The sequence below is a fragment of the Carassius auratus genome, unplaced genomic scaffold (assembly GCF_003368295.1).
Source record: "Carassius auratus strain Wakin unplaced genomic scaffold, ASM336829v1 scaf_tig00046321, whole genome shotgun sequence".
NCBI classification, from domain to species: domain Eukaryota; kingdom Metazoa; phylum Chordata; class Actinopteri; order Cypriniformes; family Cyprinidae; genus Carassius; species Carassius auratus.
Window position 1 is genome coordinate 66,344 of NW_020526967.1, and position 9,428 is coordinate 75,771.

At 37.4% G+C, this 9,428-nt stretch overlaps 1 pseudogene; it reads left to right on the forward strand.

The window, feature by feature from the left end:
• Nucleotides 1-8,743, forward strand: part of LOC113088427 (talin-2-like) — a 71,513-nt pseudogene extending 62,770 nt beyond the window's left edge.
• Nucleotides 8,744-9,428: the final 685 nt, after the last annotated feature.

Sequence of the window (9,428 nt, forward strand, 5' to 3'; positions counted from 1 at the left end):
AAATCACACAGTGCCACTTGAACAAACAAAGTTTATTGGTCACATTATGACAGCATGTCTAAAAACAGGTTTTAATTAAATCCGGCTTTGTTTGTTGCAGTGAGACTGATGCCTGCTGTCTGTAGTGTTTGTCAGCTTGTCGTTCCAATAAATAGCTGGAGAATAAAGAAGTTGTATGAGTTCACTCTATACAACGCTCTTGCCTGAAATATACACAGGAAACTATGTTTGCATGCCAGATAGTCCTAACACGTGTGTGTTTTTCCCAGGTGACTCAGTTAGCGAGCTACTTCGAGCCAGCGATTGTGGCGTCGGTGGGACTGGCGTCTAAACATGCCGACCACCAGCAGCAGATGAACATACTGGATCAAACCAAAACCCTGTTTGAATCTGCTCTACAGATGCTCTACGCTGCCAAAGAGGGCGGAGGAAACCCTAAGGTACGACCCATGGGAAGAACAACACATGGGGGGGGTTTTATGGAAAAAGCTTGATGTTCTGAAACCACCTGCAGCATCCGACGACACATTCCCAGAGCTTCAGACGTTTGTCATCTGTATATTAATGAAGTGGTGCTAATGGGTCTAAATTGGCCATCTTTATCCCATCAGCCACCTTTTTTTTTTTTTTTTTTTGTAGGCGTCCCACACCCATGATGCCATAGCTGAAGCGGCCCAGTTGATGAAGGAGGCAGTTGATGACATCATGGTGACCCTAAACGAAGCGGCCAGTGAGGGCGGGATGGTGGGCGGCATGGTGGAGTCCATCGCTGAGTCCATTGGAAGGGTTAGTGACTCCACACTGAAAATTAGTGGATGACTGTGTTTCCAAGTCTAATATATAATTTATTTTTCTAATATCAAAAAAGTGCATATAATGATAATAATAATCCTTAAAAAAAAATTTAATCCTACTATTATTTATTTTTTTGATGATGATGATGATGATGATTAACATAAACAATAAGTGTAAAAAAAAACAAAAAATACAAAAAAATAACAGTTTGACCAATACAGACAATTAAAATATATTATAGATTATTTATTTATAAATTTTGGTGCCAGACATAAAAAGGAAGTCATTATTTACTCTCAAATTTCACCTGCATTTGTATATCATAAACACTTAAATATAGAAACATAAACTCATTCACGGTCTTATTTAGTCAGATATATTTAAATGTGTTTGTGTTTTTGTAATGGCTACTAAATGGTTTAATCAGCATTTATATATAATATTTCTAAAATTATTTTAAATCTTGAAAGCAGTAATGCTATTGACAAATACTAATAATATCTAAAAAATAAATACTTAAAAAAAAATTTGTTTTTAAACAACTGCGTTGAGTGCCATTTACATGTTTGCGCAATTTTGTATTTGTATTTTTTATTTTAGTGTTGATTATTAAAAATGGATAGTAATTAAATTTAAGTTTGGGCTCTGGTGTTAATTGTAACCTTATAGTAGGGCTAATGTAAAAGGGCTCTCTATAGATTAGAGCAGAGGTAGATTTTTATAGATTTCTATTTTTATGAGGTACATTTAAAAAACATTTTAATTCTAATCAAATTAATTTAAAGAAATAGCAATTTGTTCAGTAAAACATAGTTTAATAAAAAAAACACCCCCTTTATATATGTGTGTGTGTGTGTGTGTGTGTGTGTGTGTTTTTAATAATTTATAATAAAAAAAATTGATTTTTTTTTTATGTAAATTCCCCTTTTTATTAAAATCTATTCTTTTTGTAGAATGCTTTCTGATCAAAGGCACCTCTAGCTGGCACTCGTATGTTAATGTGCCACAGATACTACAGCTGCCTCTCGATCTCATTATTAGACTGAATTGGCACAACATCTCCATTTATCAGCTCTGGATGCACGCAATCTTTCATTATTCTGTCATGACTCACGCTGGAAGACAATGGCAGCCAATTGAATATCTGCACTCTGATCATTTTCTGCGGGATTGATCGCAGCGTCGTGCATATGAATCACGCAAAGATGGTCATTTGTATTAGGACTGGATCCAGCATTACATCACTGTTATTCAGGGTCTCTTTACTTCGCAGATGGATGAAGGTACACCGCCAGAACCTGACGGCACTTTTGTGGATTACCAGACCACCATGGTGAAGTTTTCAAAAGCCATCGCCATTACTGCACAGGAAATGGTGAGGACGCTCACTTAAAACGCTTCAACATTTTTAGTCACAGTATCCCAGCTTATGCTTCTGTTATGTGACCCTAGATGACGAAGTCAGTGACCTGTCCGGAGGAGCTGGGTGGACTGGCGTCTCAGGTGACGGTGGATTACAGCCAGCTGGCACAACAAGGCCGTCTGGCAGCTGCCACTGCTGAGCTAGAGGAGGTGAGGATCAGTGCAGCAAGTGTGTCTCTAGCCCCACAGGAGCATTGATCTGAGAAATGCACATTTACAGACACGCTAATGGACGCGCAGATGGCCTAACCCTCACATAAACTCCAGACTTAAGGAAACAGATCACTGATTGTTCTTCTGTGAAACACAAAAGCAGGCCTTTGGAAGTCAAGAATGCTCTTTAACATACTGTGCAATGAAACGATGAACTATTGAACTTTGAGAGGGGGTAGGGAAGACCCTAAATGTCATAAATGTTTTATATGACTTGTGCACAATATTATTATATAGGCCTGCATTTTGACAAAAAAAATGCATTATATTACCTAATTTGATAAGACTGAGTTCAAAAATATAAATAAAAACTTTAATTCACAGGGTTTTTTTTTTCACTAAATAAGAATAACATTTTTCATTTATCAAAATTAACGCACTTCTCAACACCAGAAAGCGGTCAAATGCCAGAAGGTTCCATTTTAATGACAAAATGAAGTATTCAAACTGACTTATCTGCACATACATGTATATATTTAAGAAAAATTTTATTTTTATATATTAAATATATTTATATATAATATAAATTATATGAATACAAATATACAGTATGAATGTAAATACGTGTACATACTTTCAAAATATACACTTATATATTTATACATACATTTATATATAAATAATAAATATATACTGTACACACACATATATTATCTAATCAAACTTGTTTATTTTGGATGCAGTTAATAGCGATTAATCATTTGACACTAACAATTCTTAATAGTTTTAGATGTATTAATATATAAGGAAAATAAGTGTAGAAAAACTAAAAGGAAATAAATAAAGTAATTGTTCATTAAAATAAAGTTAATATACTTTTGTTCTAACAGAAAGTTAATGTAAAAATCTTTTAAACCATCTTATTGGCAGTAGTGTACTATAATCAAATTTCTGAAGCCATTCGATAGATTTGTGTGAGAAATAGAAAAATTAGTGCTAGGGTATTTTCTGAAAACTTAATAATTATTCACTCTGAAATCACATCCACAATAGTGTATCATAAGCACTGAAATATAAGAAAAATAAACTTATTCACACCTTCCTATTTAGTGATTTAGTGCAAAAACATGCAACTTGGTCAGTGTAGTATACTGTAGCTAACCTTATACTTCCATTTTGCATGGTGTTAATCCTGTGAACAAAGGTGTGAATATCAGCTGATACATTTCACACCTTTGCTCTCTTCACTTTAAAAAAAAAACACATGGACGCAGTAGCCACCAGCTCTCTTCACTATCTTTTTTTCACATAAGCGGCTGATACTGTTACCATAGCAGCCGTGCACCCCCACAAGCATTAAAAGCCCGTTGTGATATTCATAATGAAGAGCCACCCACCCATGGATCTGTGTGTCAGGTAATGAACATACAGTGCTTTCGGGCCCCCTCAAAGGCCGTCACAATCACTTCTTAATTATTGGATAGAGCTTGGTTGAATGGAGGCAGTGGCTTTTAGAGCCGTCACAGAGCACGAATGCATTCAGATTCAGAGCCAGATTCACTCTGACTTGGACGCCAGCTCACTCTTTCTTAGACTTGATATCATGGCTGTTTCTAGGTGGGATCTCAGATCAAGACTCGGGTGCAGGAGTTGGGTCACGGCTGCATCTATCTGGTCCAGAAGGCTGGAGCCCTGCAGATGAGCCCGACGGACAGTTTCACCAAGAGAGAGCTGATCGAGTACGCCCGCGCCGTCACAGAGAAGGTAGGCTCGCTCGGGACCACGGGACGCCGTTTCTTCTGTGTAGTTTGCTGCATTACTTTTTGTTTCTATTAACTTTTTACCACGGTATTAGAAAATAATTTTGTTTTTAAAGCCTCTTCTGACTGCACTTAAAAAAACTTATGTAGAGGTATGCTGCACTTGCTAAGGCTCATATTTACATAGAAAATTATATTGAAACTAATATTGAGACCAGAATATCATACGGACATTAGAGGGGGTGATACCACCCACAACGCCTTAGAAAAAACATAGCAATTACCTAAGACACTTAAGCATCACTTTGGAAACCACCAAAACACCCTAAAAATAGCATAGCAACACCCTGTTGATTACTGACAACACCATAGTAATAGCATATAAACACCTATGCTACCACCCACAATACCCTAACATCACACTGGCAACTAGAGGTCGACCGATATATCGGGCCGATATTTGTGAATTTTTTATATATCGGCATCGGCCGATATCCGTGTTTAGTAGCACCGATTTAAAGTCAGGCATGTCGGCGGGCAGCCCCGTGTTATTGGTGCACTGGAAAGTGCTGCTGCCACATATAAAGGACCCCAAGCCAAAACTTTTGGAAGATTCAACAACAGTCCTGGGAGATAAAGGTAGTCAGAGAATTTCACTCTGTAAATGGGGTGGAGAAGTTGGCAGCTCTCACACACACTCCAGCGTTACTCCGCCTCGCTCACAGACAGCACCGCGCTCAGAGAGACAGCTGTCCTGGAGCGGCCCAGAACGGTGAATAACATTTGTTCGGAGCCATGGTTTGATGCAGACAATAGCCAGTTTTCCATCCAACTCATTTGTATTTAGGGATGTCAATATTCTATCATTTCCATGATCGATCGTTGTTTAAATTAACGATCAATTAATAACCTTAATGCTTAATGCTGCAGTGGTATTATGTGCAAAAGCCACTTGGGAAAAAAGCTTTCTCACCCGAATCAAAGGGGTTTTAGTATGAATAAAATGCTAGTAGCAGGACTGTAAAATGAATAGATGTGATTATGATCATTTGATAAAATGAAGAAAGCGCGCCATACGTTGGAGATCATTTTACTTTGCAGACTGTTTCCCGTCAAGGAGACCGCTGAATGCGCCTCTTTAAATGGTTTCGTGGTGTTCGTTGTTGTATTTTAAAACGCAACTGTAATGTTTTCAAATGACACTATAGTATTAAAATAAAATGATCCCAAACGTAACTGTGGCGCTTGTGGCTGTGCTGCGCAGTCAGTGAACAGCTTTTTTAACATCAAACATTTTATGCAAGTATTATGACCAGTACTTTATTTGATCCTGTTCTGCAAAATGTTTTAATTGTTTTAAAAAAAATCTGATTTGGATACATTTTTTATTTTAATACAGTGCAGTGCACAAAATTAAGATTCGAGAAATGGTTCAAGTCAGTGCTCAATAAATGATGGTAAGTTTAGAAATGTTGTGCATCCACTTATTATTAGTGTGACATTTTAGAATGCAAATGAAGGGGAAAACTTCAAGATATCGGCCCTAAAAATCGGCAGCACATATCGGCCATCGGCCATCGGCCATCGGCTGACCCTGACCTCTAAACATCGGGATCGGCTAAAGAAAAACCCATATCAGCAATCTCTACTGGCAACCACCAACAACACCCTAAAAAACATAGCAACACCCCTGTTGTGCAGTCACAACAGCCTTCCAATCACATAGCACCACCCTGTCGACTACCCATAACATCCTAGCAACATAGACAGTTAAACACTGTAGCAACCACCGTTATTGCCCTAGAAACCACATATTAATGTTATTGATACCCACTACAACAATCACAATGCAACACTTTCAACTGACCACAACACTCTAGCAACCACATAGCTACAATACTTTAGAAAAGCAACACCTGTGCAACCACACACAACACCCTAGTCATCATATAACGGCACTCTTCCAGCTAAACTTGCTACATGATATCAACAGTATAAACAACAGCCATAGAACCAGCAGCAACACTGTAGAAACTGCATAGCAATGCCCTGGCAAACACTCACGCTCAGACAGACACAATGAGAGTCTCCTGCTTATTTTTAGTGACTGCACTTTTCATTCTTTGTGTTCCAGCTGTTTTGCTACTGTTGTTGGAATGAATGCCGGAAGCCCCAGTTGGGACTGTATACAGTAGATGTCATTTGTCAGTGTGTCAAATTGTCTTTGATTACATCTCAGTAGCTGGAGTCGGTCTGTCCCGCTGTGCTGGTGCTGTGACCCCTCACTGCTTTAAATGAGCTCTGTTAAATGTGTCCACGTCCCCCACCGGCCCCGTTCAGTTCAAACCTCAGCTCTCCCTGCAGTCATTTCTATATTAAACGTGAATAGAGATGTTGCATTCGAATCCCTCCTTATTGCTTTTCATGTACTCGTGATGACAACTCGTGATGTCGTTCTTTCTCTCTCTCTCTCTCTCTCTCTCTATCTAGAAAAAATACATATTTGTATTGTAATTGTAAATAAGTTGTCAAAAGGATACTTCATATAATTGCTTGATTTAAATCATTTAAATTGTTTCATGTATAATAATATTTTAAAATAATAATGTTGGTACATTTTTATATAATAGTAATTTAAATAGTACTTAGAAATGCATAATTTATTGTTATATTTTTAATAAAAAGTATACTATTTTTCGAATATTAATAATTTTTAATTTTAATAAAAATCATAATATTTTTACTTTATAAAACAATTTCTCTTTATACACTTCTTATTGAATTTTTAATTATATTTTTTTAATATACAAGACATTCTGAAATTATTGATATTATATATCAATATTATCATATTTGTATATTATTGTCAATTTATCTAAATACTGTTTATCTATTTCTGTCGTCTATTTAAATTATGTAATTATATTAAACAATCTTTTAAATCTGTTTATTTATAATTATAATACAATACAACGTATGTAATATATGTATTTCTAATTGAAACTATTTAAATTATATAACAATCAAACCTTACAAAAATATTATTGTTGTTATTATTTGTGCGAATAAAAAAACTGTCATTTTAATGTTAATATATTTAATAGATTGAATAAAATAAATGAAAAGTTATTAATTTTGTTATTAATGCTGAAGTAAAGTGCTATAGGCTTGGAAAACTGTCCCCAGCTCTGCCTATGGAGTTATAATGAAGTGTGATCCACTCTCTCCTGCAGGGTCCATGGTGTTATCAGCGCTGCAGGCTGGTAATAAAGGAACTCAGGCCTGCATAACTGCAGCAGTTCTGTCTCCGCATCATCGCTGATCTGGACACAACCATCATGTTCGCCTCTGCGGCACCCTGAATGCAGAGAACGAAGAGTCTTCGCAGACCACAGGTAAGACCTAGTGGAACATAGCAGTTTCAGCATCTCATACATAAAATGTCAAATGTTTGCTTTATTAACGTCAGCATAATCTTGGGTGTCTCATTGAGTTACCTGAAGCCTATTTGTTCCTGCACACTTCAGAAGAGAACATATTGAAACCGCTAAAGCTTTGGTCGAGGACACAAGCTGCTTGTGTATGGTGCTGCATCGAGCCAGGACAAACTAGCCCAGGCGGCCCAGTCCTCTGCCAAACCATCACACAGCTCACTGACGTGGTCAAACTGGGCGCTGCGAGCATGGGATCAGAGGACCCTGAGACACAGGTGCGTGTTCACGGTTATAATCTGTCATAATATTTTCACGGCACCAAAATTTCAGACATTACCCAATGCCCAGTGTGTCTAATTCTGTCTGCGCCTATATTTTTATCCTGGACTATATTTATCCTTTTTTAACCCCTGACAGAGAGTGTAATGAAGAATATCATTAGCTCATTAGATTCTCAAATCTCGACATTTGGGTGCAGACACTCTCTGACTCACTCTAACAGCCAGTGGCATGTATCATGACACATCTTTCCCAAAATCTAAATTTACCAGTTGAGGATTAATAAATCATAATGTATTGTATGGTATTATGTAAGTGGTTCTGATATAGAACTGCACCCCTGGAGGAGTGCAATGCATTATGGGAGTGGATAAAGCCAGTGCATATCATGACTAAGGTGGTTGTTATAAAGTCTTCTCTCTCTATATCTCTTTCAGGTTGTACTGATAAATGCAATCAGAGATGTCGCTAAAGCTTTGGCTGAGCTGATTAGTGCCACTAAATGTGCCTCGGGCAAGGCAGCCGACGATCCGTCCATGTATCAGCTGAAAAGTGCCGCCAAGGTATGGTTGGTTGAAGAATGTCGTGTGCATGTCTGTAAGTTCCTGTTTGTAAGAAAGCCATTATGTGTCTTAGTGAGGATCATATCTTATTCCGATGACTATCACTGTGTGTGTGTGTGTGTGTGTGTGTACACCTGTCTAACAGCTGGCCCTGTCTCTCATTTTCTTGGCTGGGTGCTGTCTCCTTTAGCTGTCATCTTGGTGTGTGGCCACAAATCAAACCCTATCTTACAGTGATCATAGTGTGTATGTGAGTGACTCAGTGGCCACGCAGCGGGGTACAGAACCAAGCTGTGTGTGTGTGTATGCAGCATAAGGACTGCTTCCTTCCCTTCTCTTCCTTTTTCTGTCTTCTCTCCCAATGCCATGTATGATCTGCTACATGGCAATACGTATTAATTTTGTAAAGCTAATAAAAAAAAAGAAAATTACAACGGCACTCGTTCTGCAGTTATTCTGTGGATCAGTGCATACTGTTTATCATGTGAAGTGAATAGAACTATCTATAGGCTTGTTTAAACAGAAAATGAGCACTTTCTAATCCCTTAATTATTCACCTGATGCTGTTAAACCTCTTGGATTAACTTCCACATACATGCAACATGATATGTTTTATTTAACATACTGAAATAATGAAGTGTTATGCAGTTGTTACCTTAATGGAAATATTTTTACATTCTTCCAACATATGGTGACTTCAGTTCCTCTGAGATTTTGCTTTAGACATTGTATGTGCTAGTTTATTCAGTGTGTGTTGAAAGTAGTCATGGCATCCCTCAGGGCTTTGTCTTAGGCCCTCTTCTGTTTTTAAGGTTTCCTTCTTTTTTCTTTTGTGTTTAAAATCGTTGCCTAATGCAAGATTTATAATCCATTACAGACCTCAGCTGTGGTCCATTAAAAGGTCCCGTTTGATCACCTGACTATATGCTGATGTTTTGATGTATGTTTTACAGTAGATTTGAATGTTTTACCTTAAAATAAACATTATCTGGTTGACCTGTCTTATATTTCACTGAACTGTT